The 15465-nt window shown below is 37.6% G+C and overlaps 2 long non-coding RNA genes across 4 annotated transcripts in view; both read right to left on the reverse strand.

Moving 5' to 3' along the window:
- The window catches only part of LOC144291573 (uncharacterized), a 75727-nt gene that overhangs the window by 57988 nt on the left and 2274 nt on the right, over positions 1-15465 (reverse strand). The window lies entirely within an intron of this gene.
- LOC144291574 (uncharacterized) lies at positions 7314-13169 on the reverse strand. 3 transcript variants are annotated; one of them, XR_013358899.1, is made up of 4 exons: positions 12149-13164; positions 11590-11688; positions 10394-10578; positions 7314-8700 (listed from the first exon to the last, which is right to left on the reverse strand). It is a non-coding gene; the product is annotated as an uncharacterized LOC144291574 (long non-coding RNA). The 3 variants fall into 3 exon arrangements; XR_013358898.1 differs by having other exon boundaries at positions 11590-11634; positions 12149-13163; XR_013358897.1 differs by having other exon boundaries at positions 11590-13169.

Below are 15465 nucleotides of genomic sequence, written 5' to 3' on the forward strand. Positions count from 1 at the left end.
CTCTGAATCCTCTAAGGTATCTTATTCCAAGTTCTTTCTCAACTGCTTATAACTCTCTAACATTGAAGGTAATATTTTCTTATAGTTCTCTTGGATGCTGTTCTTTCAAACTCAAAGAGTCTCAGGGTGATTGTCTTTCTTTAACTTCTCAATCTCAATTTTTTATTGAAGACAGAGTCTCTGAACAGAGAATCTCAGGACAGTTGGCAGAAGCTTCTAACTAAAAGTGATGCTTCATGCAGTCAGAGAACATCTTGAGTTGAGGTTAACTTGGATCCAGTCCAGGAACAGCCCATTTTTATGTATTTCTTAAACCATCTATTCAGTAACTTAACCTCCTAACTTCTTACTAAGCTGGCAGCTAAGGCTATTTTTATAAACATGTTCTTGTTTATTGGAAGAGGAGTGGAGAGATAGTCCTAAGTGTTGGATACAAAAAAAGTTGTTTCCATCTCTATTAGTCAGGGTTCTCCAAAGAAATAGAACCAATAGGATATTTTATATATATATAAATATGTACATATGTATACATACATGCATATACATATATAAAATTTGTATTTTACACTAGTCTCCTCATTGGAGGCAGATGTGATAAAAAGACTTTATATTCATTGTTTTTACACAAAAGTACAAGATCCATTAGGCAGAGAGCCATTGCATATCTGCCTCATGATAGATTTGTAAGATCTTAAACTTCTCTATGAAAGGTACCTCTTTTTATAGAAATCATACTTTATTTTTATTTTTTCTAATTTTAGGAAAAACCCTTCCCTTCAATGTTTGAGGTGAGAAAAGAAGTAAAATGGGATAGAAGTAAAATGGGATTCCCTTCCCTCCTTATATCAACTCTTTTGAAATGGATCTGGTGAGTCCTGTTGGGCGGGGGGGGAATGTATACCTTTTTGATCTACTCCAATCCTGGAGGAGAATCAATAGCTCTGGGGGCCAGATTTTTTTTCTTTAAGACTTTATTTTTTTATTCATGAGAGATACAGAGAGAGAGGCAGAGACATAGGTAGAGGGAGAAGCAGGCTCCATGCAGGGAGCCTGATGTGGGACTCCATCCCAGGACCCTGGGATCACAACCTGAACCAAAGCCAGACAACCAACCACTGACCTACCCAGGCACCTCTGAGGCCAGATCTACTGGGACAGTTTTACTTCTAGGAAGAGGAACATAGCAATTATTGGAATTACCTAAATATTACTTGGAATGATATGTTACAGGAAAAACCCTTTAGGTTTGTCTTTGTTCCTTGGTGTCTGAAATGAGTTAAAATATGCTTTGGCCTAAAGGTGGAGGCATCCAAAGTTTGGTAGATGTGCTAAATATTGTTAAATGATGACAGAATAAATGTTGCTTCATGTCCCTAGAAAAATAAACTTCAAGTAAGGTCAAAAGTAAATATCTTAGCAATGCACTTGATGCCCTTTTATACATATACATATTTAAAAAGGAGCAAACTGAAATATATTTCCTTTTGACCTAAAAATATTAATAATAGGAAATTTTATCATGTATTGAGACATATCAAGCTACATAGAAACATAAAATTTAATACAAAGAAGCAATTCATTAGATTTACATTTGCATATTGCATATTCAAAAATTTATTTTTGAGTGACACTGTGAGATTTCCAAGGTAACCCTTTTTAGAAAAGGGTTATGGCTTCAGCCTCTCTGTGGCTCTCTGTCCCTCTCTGTCTGGTTGCTTGCCCTCAGAACACACCTGTCATTCTGTGAGAAAGCCAAGCTGCCACATACAAAGGCCATGTGTAGCTTTACCCACCCACCCCACAAATGCCAGATATGTGGGCGAGTCTTCAGATGACTTGAGCCCCCACCTTGAAGTCGCCCCAGGTCCAACGTGCAGTAGAGAGTAGATCAGGTACAAGTTGTGCCTACTGAGCCTTGTCAAAATACAAGTGAACAAATATATGTTGCTCTTATTTTAGCCCAATGTGTTTTGGGGTTGTTCACTACACAGAAAAAAGAAAAGGAAGATATTATCTAACTCTAAATTCTAGCCAACATATATTTTCTTATTGTTATAATAAAAGGCATATATTTTCGTTATTTTCCCCTTTTTTCATGTTCTTTCTCTCTGTAACACACACACACACACACACAGGTTCTAATATGTTAATTACTTAAAAAGTCTGGATCTAAACAAATACTGAGATCAGCAACAGAGAAATTACCTGAACATGTCATGTTCCGGTAACAGGTGGTCCAACAGTATGAATGTGCTTCCCAGATCAAGCTATACATTGATGACTTATAGCAAAAGAACACATCTGGAGATGACACAGCTGATTGTGAATGACGGTGGACTTAACAGAAGAGAGAGATGATGTTTCCAGCAAACATTAGCATCCTGTTATGACTCATTCTATGTCCTCAGGCATGAGAAAGGCACAATGTCTGTTCCCTTGTCTTTAGAACATTGGAGGCATTTTGTCCTCACATTGCAACACTGAAAGAACAGGTGACTAAGCAAGAAGAGTTGAAGGTAGTGCTGATTCTTCTGAATATATTCAGAAAATCTCTGGCAACAATAATGTAACTATTAATTGCCCCTATTTTTCTCTGATGGTCCTCAGTTTAAATATAAGAATCGATCTTTCTGTGTCAGGCTAAGTGCTAAGCACTTAGGCTACCATCCTAAAAGAGCACAATCCCTGGCCACAGGAATCTTGCATCTAGAGGAGAAAGACACACATATAGACAATTTCAGTACAGAGTGATAAAGGCTATAATGAAGTTGAATACAGAAGTCTATGAGCTCCCAGAGGACAGGCACTAAGCCAGTTGGAAGAGGGCTGCTTTCCAAGAGGACTTTCTGGAGAAAATGGGTTCTGAATCCAGCCCTGAAGGAAGAATAGGAGGGGAAGGAGAGAAAGATGGGTATGTATGCATTACATTGGGTGCAGGGCAGGATAGGGACAGGTTGGAAGAGAGCTTTCATATGCAGGGGGTATATGGTGTCTATATGATCAAAAGCAAGACATTGCAGTACTATCAGGAAATGCAAAGCTCCTTTTATTCCTTATTTGGTTGGTCATCTTTTTTTTTTTTTTTTTTTTTAACAATAGAATGAGAAGACCTAAAAGATGAGACTAGATATGAAAGCCACTGTTTGATCTGGAACACACCGGAGTTTCAATTTGGATGCCAGTGTAGGAAGCTAAATCAGGGAGTAATGTAATCATATTTGTGCTTAAAAAAAAAAAAAACCACTTTGGTGGTACCATGGACCAACTTAGAAAGGGCTGGATTCAAATGGACAGAGTTATTGGAGTTACTGTTAACATGCTGATGAGGACGAGAATCACTTCTGGTAATTTTCTTGGTGCAGCTTCTCCTCGGATCCTGGAGTAAGGATGACAGTGGCTTTTCAGTTCAGTGCTCTCCCACTGCTCCTTTGCCTGTGTCCAGTGATATCATGCCACCCTTTGGGTCCTTGTCGAACCCAGCTCTTTTCTGAACATGGAGCCCTGACATATCAACTCAATTATTCATTTCCCCCTTCTGCCTTTTATTTAATTCACCTTTCTGCTATTATGGTATTATTATGATAAGGGAATGAAAAATAATTACCACAGTGGTGCCAACAACTAATTATGAAAAAAAGTTCAGATAATACTACTGTGGTGACATCTGAACATCCCTCAACCTTCTCTACACATATGCTTTCTCTTCAGTTTAAAGGTAAGACTGTAAATAATATAATAAATAAAAGAATAGATACTTTGATGGTAAATAAGGGTCAAGTAGGAGATAATTTGTGTAATGTATAAATGTATAATAATACATTTTACAATAAAATACATTTATACAATAAAATGTATAAATAAATGTAATTTGTGTAATTAAAAGTTAATGTATGTTATTTCTAAACTCTAAGTTTAAAATAACATACATATAATCATTTTCCTCTGTGACTCCATCTAATTAACATTTTACCAAATAAATCTAGGCATATCAGAAGTGATTATACCATACCTTTGAAGCAAATTTATAATCTGTTATTTAAATAACTCATTAAATTTCAGAAATGGCATCCAATTTTACCCCTACCTGTATCCTCACATTTGTCACATAATTTTGTAGGGCCCTACCATTTTGACTTTGGGCTTAACCATGTAACTTAATTTAGCCAATGGGATATTAGCAAATTGGAAGCAATAAAGACTTGAAAAGCACTTGCACAATTGGGCTTCCTCTGTCTTGCACCTCTGCCTTTGTGATGAGAACATACTTAGACTAGCCTAACATACTTAGATGAAAGACGTGTGGAAGGAAGCCTGGTCACTGTAGTTGTCACAGCTGAAGCCAGTCTAGACCAGTATGCAGCCAGCTGGCCCTCAAACACAGGAGGCAACAAACAAAGCGACAATCAAAAGAGCCATCCAATCAACCCCCATTTTCTTCCAGTCTCATGAACAATTATGCTTATTGTGGAATGCCACTGAGATTTGGTAGTTGGTACACAGCATTATCAAGGTAACAGATAATTGATACAGAAAAAATAGAAAACTTTCTCTAGTGTGGCTGATCAAAATTTGTTCTTTTAAAATTATTGCTTATTTAGGAATATTTTTAAAATATTTTATTCGTGAGAGACACAGAAAGAGAGGCAGAGACATAGGCAGAGGGAGAAGCAGGCTCCATGCAGAGAGCCTGATGTGGCACTCTATCCTGGAACTGAAGGATCATGCCCTGAGCTGAAGGCAGACCCTTAACCATTGAGCCACCCAGGCATCCCTAGGAAAATCTTTTTCAACTTTCTCACTCATTATTGGTAATGTTATTATTTGTTAAACTGACAATTGGTCTTGGTAATATAACCTTTAAGGATCATTGTCAAATTTGGGGAAAGCTCTATCAAAATTTTTTAGTATTTGTCACAGATATAATTGCTGTTTGTATTAATACTGCTAGTATTGATTTGTGTCTTACAAACAGGAGTGCTGGAAAGATCTACTTTGTATGATTTTTTATCAAAATCAGGCAAAAAGCATATAGCACAATGACATTTGTATTTACTGAATTACATAATATATTCTTGACAGGGGATATCTTCCATTTTGAATAGTTCTCTATGGGATCTGAATCCTCAAATTAAAATTTTACCCATCTGATTTGGAAGAGTTTTATGCAAACTATCTTCTAGCTTTGTATATTTCAGATCTTGATTTTCCTCCTGTATCCATATACTACTGATGTCAGTCTCTGCAGGACGTATTCATATTTTGCCATGACTTCTGGCCCTGCTCTGCATTTTTAATACCTAGTGAGTTGCCACATGGGGCAGTAGGAATATTCCTGCAGCCATTTCTAGGTGAGGACAGCAAGCAAAATTTAATCAGGTGTGAAAAATGATTAGGAAACACATACATAAATCTTTCTATATGCAAATTGAACATGTCACCCACTAAACTTCCCTGTGGCTGGATCCCAAAAATGTCTATGCCCACTCCAAATACCATGCAGTGAGGGGAAATCACAACAGATGAAGACAGACAGGAAAAACACCTTACATTTGCAAAATTTTCAAGAAGATATGACTCAGTAAACACATTTCTAAAGCTCCTCCTCCCAGAGCTTTGAAGGGAGCCCGTTCAAGTGAGGAGTGCTCAAGCTTTATTAGCTTTGTGTTAAATCAGCCTCTGTAGGTTGATGCTACTAAAATATCCTTCCTTTATAGTTCAGAGAGATTTTAGGAGATTAAGTAATTTATTCCAGGATACAAAGGTAGCAAGGAGCCAACTCAGACGCAGACCCAAACTGTATAAATTCAGAACACAGAGATTTTAACCACCCTTGTATACTGATTCCTGCTGCAGAAAAAGGTTTAATGTGACCTGAACTACCGTTAATGATAGGATGGAAAGAACAAGAGGTATTTGGAAGAAATCTTTGGCAGTTGTTGCTAACCATATAAACCGGTGTAGAAGATCTGGAGCTCAGCTAGGACTGTCTGCTGGTAGGGATTAAATATCAGCTATGGGGACAAGAGAGACACAGAGACTAGAAGGCCAGCTGGGCCTGAAAGTCAGGTGGGAAGATAATTGACCCTGGGGAGGGAGTAATGTTAAGTAGCTGAGAAGGAAGGACAGGATGGTGAACTGGAGCCAGCACAGACTGATGGGTGGGTTGAGTGGATAAAGAGATTACAGACTTTAGTGGTATAGAAGGCCCTAAGGGCTTGATGGTGGTGAGTTAAATCTGTTATAAATTTGAAATCGACATCTACAGCATTAAGAAGGAGCTGGTTTTGAGGTTGCAAAGAATAGAAAGCTGGGGAGAAGATGGAAAGAAAAAAATCAAGCAAAGTAATGAAGATCTATCAAGAAGATATGAAAGAAATTTGTTGCCTCCTGTTTAAAACCTTCTATTATTTGAAAGTCATCATTAAACTCCTCACACTTCTCCATTAACCCAAAGTAGACCTTCAGGCCTCATCAAAGGGTCTTTTTAACCCTATAGTTAACTTCTGACTTCTGAATACTTGGGTTTCATATTTTCAATTACAGTATCTCCAAATGAGTCTATTGCATAACCTTATAACCTTCTAATAATGTTCTGGCTAAGGTCAGAAACAACTTCATTGCTACTGGTTAACCACAGCAGTGTGTTTGTTTACATCTATAATACTGTGGTGGTGCATGGCCCCTCTTGCATCAATACCAATTTCACAATACATAAGAATGTAGGGGTAAGTTGGTTAGGATCTTCAAAATCTATACCACCATGTCTTCCCTTCCAGGGTTCATGGTTGCATGTCCATAATTTTTGACATGAGATCTAAACCACATAAACTTGTTCCAAGCAGACAAAGGCCAAAGGCACTCTAGCTCTACAGTAACAAATGGACTGTGGTCTTTAATCTTTTGAAATACTTTGCAATGGAAGAGCTGTAAATAGATCCCAGTCTTTTCTCCACTCAGCTTTCTCTTTAGACCACAGTACTGTGTCTTCATCTTCTCCCTGGTAAAGAGACTCCAGGCTAAAAGGGAATTGTATACCAGAGGCGGTATAAATTACCCCCTCAGTCCCTTAGCTGACTTACTGATCTAAGAAGTTCCATCTTTTGAAGTCATAGAGAGTGAAGGCCAAAGCTTTCACTTCTGAAATGTCAAGAAACAATTAAAATCATAACATAAATGACACCAAAGGAAACTCATAGTGTTCTTGGTATCCTGGGGGAGAATTTCAGTGCATATCTCAGCCTTAAGTGTATAGTTTTGCTGAAAACACAGAGCAGTGAAATTGTCAGTGATTTGGAAAGCCAAATCAAATAGCCTTTGAAAGAAAATGGCTTTTTAATAATTTTAATGCAATTTGATTGGTTCCATTACATACAGAGGCCTAATTAACACTGCTTTGAACCAGTGAAAAGAAAAGGTGACCTTGAAAAGACTATTTTCACTGTCTAATAAGAATAAAATAAAACAAATGTGATTGTTATTGAACTGCTTTGGAGGGGAAAGAAAAACTTTTACAGTTTTTATGCAAAACTTGCTATTGCAAAATACCTATTATTAAAATCACAGTTTACAGTTTGTTCATATGAAAAGCATGAATTTCTTCATCAGTACAATAAACCTATTTGATAAATAGGATTCATATATGTAGATACAGTTTATATATGATGAAACAGGATTTGTGATACCGAGTTCGATTACAGAAACCCACACAGCTTGTAAGAAGTGAAGTCTGCACTTGAACTCAGGTTTCTACCTTTTGCACCAGCGATCTTCTCAGTAATATCACCATCTTACTCCCTTTGCTGTCAACCTGAGCCTTGCCCTGTGCCTGGGCACAAAAGGAGGCAGCTACTGACAAGATCTTTTAGAGCTCCTTCTAGGTGTTTGGGTGCCAGGCAAATAATTTTTGTGGATCCCTTGTTTATAGTAACATTTCAAAAAAAATTAAAAAGAATGAAATCTTACCATTTGTAATGGTATGGATGGAACTAGAGGGTATTATGCTAAGCGAAATAAGTCACTCAAAGACAAATACCGTATGATTTCACTTATATGTGGAATTTAAGAAACAAAACAGAAGAACATAGGGGAAGGGAAGGAAAAATAAGATGAAAACAGAGACTAAGGCAAACCATAAGACACCTTAATTCTCTTAATTCTAGAAAACAAACAGAAGGTTGCTGGAGGGGAGGTAACAGGGTGAAGGGCATTAAGGGGGGCCTTATGGAATGAGCTCTTGGGTGTTACATGCACCTGATGAATCACTAAATTCTACCTCAAAACTAATAATACACTGTATGTTAACTAAATTGTATTTAATTTTTTTTTTAAAAAAAAGGTTCTTGTGTTCAAGAGGTGAGGTGGTGTTCAAGCATCATTTAGAATCATTTAGATGCAGGAAACATCTCATCTTGTTTATTGACAAACATGCAGTTTCTGGGTGATTTCATATCTCTCACCACAAGCAAATAGTAATGCTGTTATAACTCACAATGCTATGAGTCTTTAGAATCTGCTTATATGGAAAAAAAAATATAGCTCTTCTTGCCTCTGCAACTGTCCGATAGTTTATTTAAAGCTGGTTTGCATCATTACTTTTGACACTGTGTGATCTATCATGCTGTCCACGAAATGCTGGCTTCCAATGACTCTCAGAATGTCTGTGCTTTACTGAAGGAGCTACAAATGCAAGTCTTCCTCCATCTGTGTAGGAAAATGAGAATAATAATTCATTTTATGGTGACATTAAATTTACCATCTAGAACTTTGTGCCTTAAGTATAGAACAACACATCTTTCAAGTATATCTTAAATTGAACTCATTAGTCAATAATCACTGTACTCTTAGAATGTTCTCTCTTTCAATGTCACCAGTACCCTTGCCTTCCACACCTGTTGCCTGTGGAAGGATAGGCAAGAGGTCAGTGAATGAAATGAGAAGGGTGGCCCCATTGTGCAGGACTGTCTACCCTTATCTGGCATGATCTAAGACAGACCTGAGAGTACAATATCACAAAATCAATCAGAGATGAGAGAGAACATGAAGAAGAGCCTACTGATATAATGGTGCATTGGTCTTGAACACTTTCAGCCCGGTAGGTGTGCCCTGGTCTGGGACACTTGACCAATATATGGCAAAGAGCCTGCAGAGGGGGTGGGCCTGGGTACCAGAGGGGGTACACAGGCTAAACAATATCTTCTGTCATGCTCATCACTTTTGAGTTTTATAGAAGGGAGGTGATACCCTGATTGAAAGATGGACAGATGAGAGCCATGCCACAGTCCAGACCTGCAGTTTGAGATCAAAGGTCAGTCGTAAAACAGAGTCTTGAACTTATCATGTGTCTGACCTGAGAGTCACATCAAATCACTGTGTCACCACCATGCCGATGGCCAATTTCATATGATCCCATAAAAGAAATATACTAGGCAGCAGACCAAAATGTTTGTCCACCCTCCTGGAAGTAGGGCCTGGGCAGGAAGACTAGGGACAGTACCATGGCAGGAGTCCCAGAGCTCCTGAGGACATGACACCACCTTGTGTGTGGGATAGAGAGTCAGAGAGTGCTCTGGTGGAAAGAAACAAAAACCAGGGTCACACAAATCCCAATATACATTCAGAGCACCCTTTCCAGGTGGCTCTGCGGGCTTCAGCTGGTCTCAAGCATGATAAATTGAGGTCTTAGAAATTGAGGAAGGAGGAAGACATTCCGAAGCTCAGGGCCTCCTGAAGTGTATGACCTGAGCACAGAGGCCTTTTCTTGCCCAGATATCTGAGTGTACTGCTCCCTCCATTTACTGCTTTTTAGTCAGTAAGACGATCAAAAAATCCAAAATATGTGATAAAAACTCTCACTTTCTTTACCAACTGTCATCCATTTACTCTACAAATCTATTCCCATCAGTTTTCACCTGCCCTTCTGCCCCAGAGGCTGGCTGGAAAGGAATACATAATCAGGATTTCTGTACCCTCTGACTTGCAGCTAGGTTTGATGGATGGGGAGCCCTTCTCAGAGATGAGAAGAAAGTAGACAAATGTGGTTAGGGAATTACACTCCCAGATCCCTCCTTGTGAAGCCATTTGGCTGTGACCAATCACCAAAGGCCATTGCTCCTCTCAGGCAGCCATCTCCACATTAGCTTCTCTCCGGGTTCTGGTCACCACCTCTCGATGGGACCAATTTGGCTGCTTCTAGCCTCAGGATATTGCACTATCCCTGGGGTGGTTTCTAGCCTCCTTATAATTAACCTTTTTAAAATTAGCCTTTATTGATACACATACAAATGTAATGCTTTGTTAAAAGATAATTAGAGAGAAAGTTGACAACTAGAGAAGGCTCTTGTTCAGAAGCCTGCTGCCAAGATGAGCTGCCTGTCAGCCTCATGAATAAACTAACCTCATAAAATTGGCTACTGGGACCCACATTTTAAGTTTCAGAGGAATGGAGTCCTCCAGCTGTGCACAAGGAGCATGCCACTCTGCCTGCTTGTGGAGGGAGGAGGGTCCATTTCCTGATCCTTGGCAAACAGTGCTATGGTTTGCCATAGGATTGCAGCCAATCATCATGGTTGGTTCCCCCATCTGTAAAATAAAGCAGTCAGACTAGAGGATCTCTGAATCAGTCTAGCACTAGAGTCTGGAATTTGGAGAATGTTACAGAGTACCTCTCTCCGGGCCTACCCCTAATACATTAGGTTCCAGGACAAGGAGTACAAATGGAGGTCAATTTACTATAACTCTAAATATTTAAAAGTTACAAATAATAGTAACAGCCAAATAAAGGGAAGTATATGTTTCTATCCTAACGAATAGGTTTTCATCAGAACACAATGAAAAATATGCAAAGAGGTATTTTTTTGGCAAAATATCAAAGATATTTGAATTCAATCATGATTGCTCCTATATGAGTATTACTTTGACAATATTAGGATGAGTAATAAAATACATATATATATAAATTATAAATAATTTTATATGAGTTCCAAAATTTTAGTAAACCACTGTTATTGTTATCAAAATTTCTCCATAATTCGTGTTCTACTGTTCTGTGATTAAAAAATAAGTGTAATTATATTCAAAGTATACATTTTAATATATTTTATACAAATATGAATTATAGTAAATGTAAAAAATTTAAACATTAAAATTATCTTTCATAAATGATTTCATTTTCTTTTAAATATTCATAACCACAAAAATTAAAATATGAAGTAAAATTAATGACTATCAAGTAAGTACTCCTATCAAAATTATTTAAATCAGGATTAGCTTTTTATTTGGTTTAAAAATATAATAAAATCTGGGCAGCCTGGGTGGCTCAGCGGTTTAGCGCCGCCTTCGGCCCAGGGAGTGATCCTGGAGACCCAGGATCGAGTCCCATGTCAGGCTCCCTGCATGGAGCCTGCTTCTCTCCCCCTGCCTGTGTCTCTGCCTCTCTCTGTCTCTGTGTCTCTCAAGAATAAATAAATAAAATATTTAAAAATATATATAAAATAAAATCGCGTATATTAAAAAACTTTCTAGAATTCAATGTTCAGCTACTGGGCAATATAAAATATTAGCATTGAATTAGTATTGCAAAATGTTACTCACCAGTTATATGCCACTATTGAGAACATCAGGCTAATTTGCAAATATCTGCAGAAGCACAGGTTTCAACACAAAAAGTAGAAAGAAATTGGACACTTGTCACTGCCAAGAAACAATACATTATGTACAGTATCTGACACATGGTTGGGTATAATAAATTGTAATTATTACTATTAATAGTAGTAGTTACTAGTCATATTTATAGTAGTAATGGTGCTTACTTTTTATTTTGTGGTTCTCTGGTTATTCCTTTGCTCTGTGTCACAGAATTATTTGGTGTCTAATTTAAATAAAGAAAGCCTATCAATTCCTCCTATATCCACCAAGTGAAGTTCTTAAAAATCCAATGACCAGATTAGAGAGTCAATTACTATCATTTCACTTAGAAAGAATAGATTTTTACTATTAGCATCTAATTAATTCTATTTAGCAAAAAGTCATCTTTGATATAGTATGTTTTGAACCAACTTGCCCTTGCAACCCAAAAACTGAATTTTGGCTTCTAATTTCAAAGCCAGAAATGTAACTCAAACCAAAAATTTATGCAAAGCCCGATACTTACTTCATCTTTGTTTCCAATACAAACAAGGCTAGGAATATCAAGCCTTAAGAAATAACCTTTACAGTCAGTTGTCCTGTATTAATTTGTGCTTCATTACTATTTGCCCTTTTAGCTTTATCTCCTGGCTTATCAAACAGAAATTGGCAGTGATCACATTTTCTATGTCTTTGATGTTCAAACTGGATCTTTTTTAAAAATGCAAATTAACTAATAGACTGAGATGTATAGAGATGATCAGATATTTTTTTTAAGATAGCTATTCATACTAATAGTTGCAAGAAAATTTCTGTCACCCTGGTGCCTCTTATAAGTTGGGTTCTTCTCTTTCAGGAAAGAAAGTAGAATTTTTAAAGTCCTACTAAAGTGTTAGTATTATCTGAATTTTTTTTTTAATTTTATTTGTTTATTCATGAGAGACACAGAGTGGCAGAGACATAGCAGAGGGAGAAGCAATTGTTGGTCCAAAATTGAAAAGAAGGTGGCCAATTTCTTACTGCAGAGAACTGAATAGCTATTCTATTCCTTTCTTGGGAGCAGATGTCTCTGTTGTGAGGCGGACTCAGCGTTACTTGCATGAGAATTTGGAGCAATCGCCTGTTCAGTGAGCCGCTTACGTGACTGTGGGAGGCATCACCTCCGTTATTAAGCTGATGTTTGCAGGACTTTTCTTTTTATTCTTTGTGAAGTGTGGCATTGGCAGGCAGCTTCTCATAAAATTTCCATGGCTCTTCTCCTTTGGTTATTTTTCAAAACAAGGTCCAACACAAAAACAGATGGATGCCGCCTCGTTTACAATGACATTCTTTGGTCAAGGATACAGTCAAGGCTTTGGTCCGGAGAAGAACAAACCAAATATGAGAATTTGTACTCAGGTGAAAGGACCAGAGGCTGGCTACGTGGCTACCCCCATAGCCATGGTCCAGGCAGCCATGACCCTTCTAAACGATACCTCTGATCTTCCTAACAGGGGCGGGGTCTTCACACCTGGAGCAGCCTTCTGCAGAACAAAGTTGATTGACAGACTCAATCAACCTGGCATTGAATTTAGTGTCATTAGCAGCTCTGAAGTCTAAACATTTGAAGAATTAACTGAAGGCATAGAATGCATGAATTAATGGCTTTTTTTAAATGTAAAATTTGAAATTCTATATCCTGTCTGACTGTGTGTAAAAAAGATGGTCAAATCTAAAATATATACACATTAAAAGCAGGAAATTGTGCTCACTTACCCTAAATTTCAAAAAAAAAAAAAAAAAAAAAAAAAAGCTCCTCAGGGAGCCTGATGCAGAACTCGATTCCAGGACCCTAGGATCATGACCTGAGCCAAAAGCAGATGCTCATCCACTGAGCCACCCAGCCTCCCCCAGAAATATCATCTGTTAATGGTATGTCAAAGACCACCTCCAACAAAATAACTTATCTTGAAACTGCCAGAAATAACACCTAACTTCTGCACATAGGAGCACCTTTTAGAATTAAGATGACAAAATTTGTAGGTGCAGGAGTGATTATATGATTGTTAGGATGGTTTCCTGCCTTTTCCAGCTATATGCCAATTCCTCTGTTCTCCCCAATGTGGAAAGGGGAGCCAAAGGCCCCAAATCTGTCTCTCTCTTCATGACAGGAATAGTTTTATCTATGAGAATTCCCTAAAATTTTCCCAAGACATTATGGCCTGATGACAAAGGACGGCCCACAATCAGATAAAGAGAACCTAAACTGATCCCAAATGAGCACAGATTATCTGAGGCCTTTCTGCTTGAGGAAAATATTTCTAAACATCCAAATGAATGGAAGAGTCTCTGAAAATTGTGGCAGTAACCAATGTCTGAATAGGCGCAGATCTAGTAGTCCCAAACATGGTTTATGAATATTATTTAGCATTTTTATTGTCAGTGGCCAGACTCTGAGAGCCCTTGTCATAAAATAAAATCAAATTAAATGATGTTGGAGTCAAACTGGCTTTCGGAGTTCTTTAACTTCAGAATTAAAAATAAAAGAGAGAGTTAGTGACCTGGCCAATGTCCCAGCATTGGACTCTGACATAGACAAAGATTGCAAAGCCTCCGAAGTATGATGTGATGGGAAGACCATGTGTCATGTGATTGGGAAAACCTTGGCTTCAATTCCAGTTTGCCACCTCCAAGATTATATTGGAGAAGTCTCTTAACATTACTAAGCCCCTGTTAGCCATTTTCACATTTTTTAGAATTAAGCATAAGCCATTTTCACATTTTTCAGAGTTAAGCATAATACCTGTTTGTGGATTAAATAAAATAGTGTCTAAAGAGTACATAGCAGATACCGTGAACATACATTTTCTTTTTCTCTCTCCAATCCAACATTCTCCTAACTACATACACTTATACAAGATCCCACTAAGGGTAGCAAATAAAGGGGAGTGTGTAGTGTTTTATATATTCTTTAAATCTCTGACCTAGAAAGTCCTTACTTTCAAAGCAATAGGCAGCAGTGACTCATTACTACAGCACTCAAAAATGAAGGAAGGATGGGGGTGGGGGGTTCCTATCGAAGCAAAACATAGAATACAGATGAATAAAAATACACATATACATATTTTATACACATTAAAGTATCTGAGGATAGGTATAACTAGATAAGAGGGTTCGATCATAACTGATTCTACTCTCTTCTGACTCATAAGTAGCATTAAGTAACTTCCTGTACTCTCCTGAAATGAGTTCTCTTTCTGCCCACCCCAGAGCCCTGCAGCCTGAGAACCTGGCTGTACTTCAGAAGTTGAGTCACTGCCTTTATTTTAAAGCCTGTTTCTGCCAACAGATTTCTCCATCCAATTTCAGAAAAGATTCACAAAGCATGATTGCCATTCGATACTTTAAGCAGTATCTTGTTTCTTCGGTGCAGGTATAATGCCATTAGACATCTAAAGTTGACCTCAAAAAAGTAGAAGGGTAATTTTGAGACATTATGTAATAAAAAAGTTGGTACAATATTCAAACTAAAAGAAAAATGCCAGCATTTCAACATCTCTCACCGTTGAATTCGACTGCAATTTCTGATGTGCAGAAGGAAGTGATGATTCATCTCAGTTCATAATGGGTCCCCAAAGTGCTAAATTTCTTTTGCTTTACTTAATCAGAGACTCCAAAGGGACCTGAGCGATGTGGTTTAACAGTGTGGAGACTCAAATTTTTTTTTATTTTGTCTTATATGACCTTTTAATAATTTAATGGATTATAAATTGAAAGCAAAGATAACTTTTTAACTAAAAAATTAATTTATAAATTCATATGGGATTAAGCAATAGATAGATACATTAACAATAAAACTTTGAC

The sequence above is a fragment of the Canis aureus genome, chromosome 20 (genome assembly GCF_053574225.1).
Source record: "Canis aureus isolate CA01 chromosome 20, VMU_Caureus_v.1.0, whole genome shotgun sequence".
NCBI lineage: Eukaryota > Metazoa > Chordata > Mammalia > Carnivora > Canidae > Canis > Canis aureus.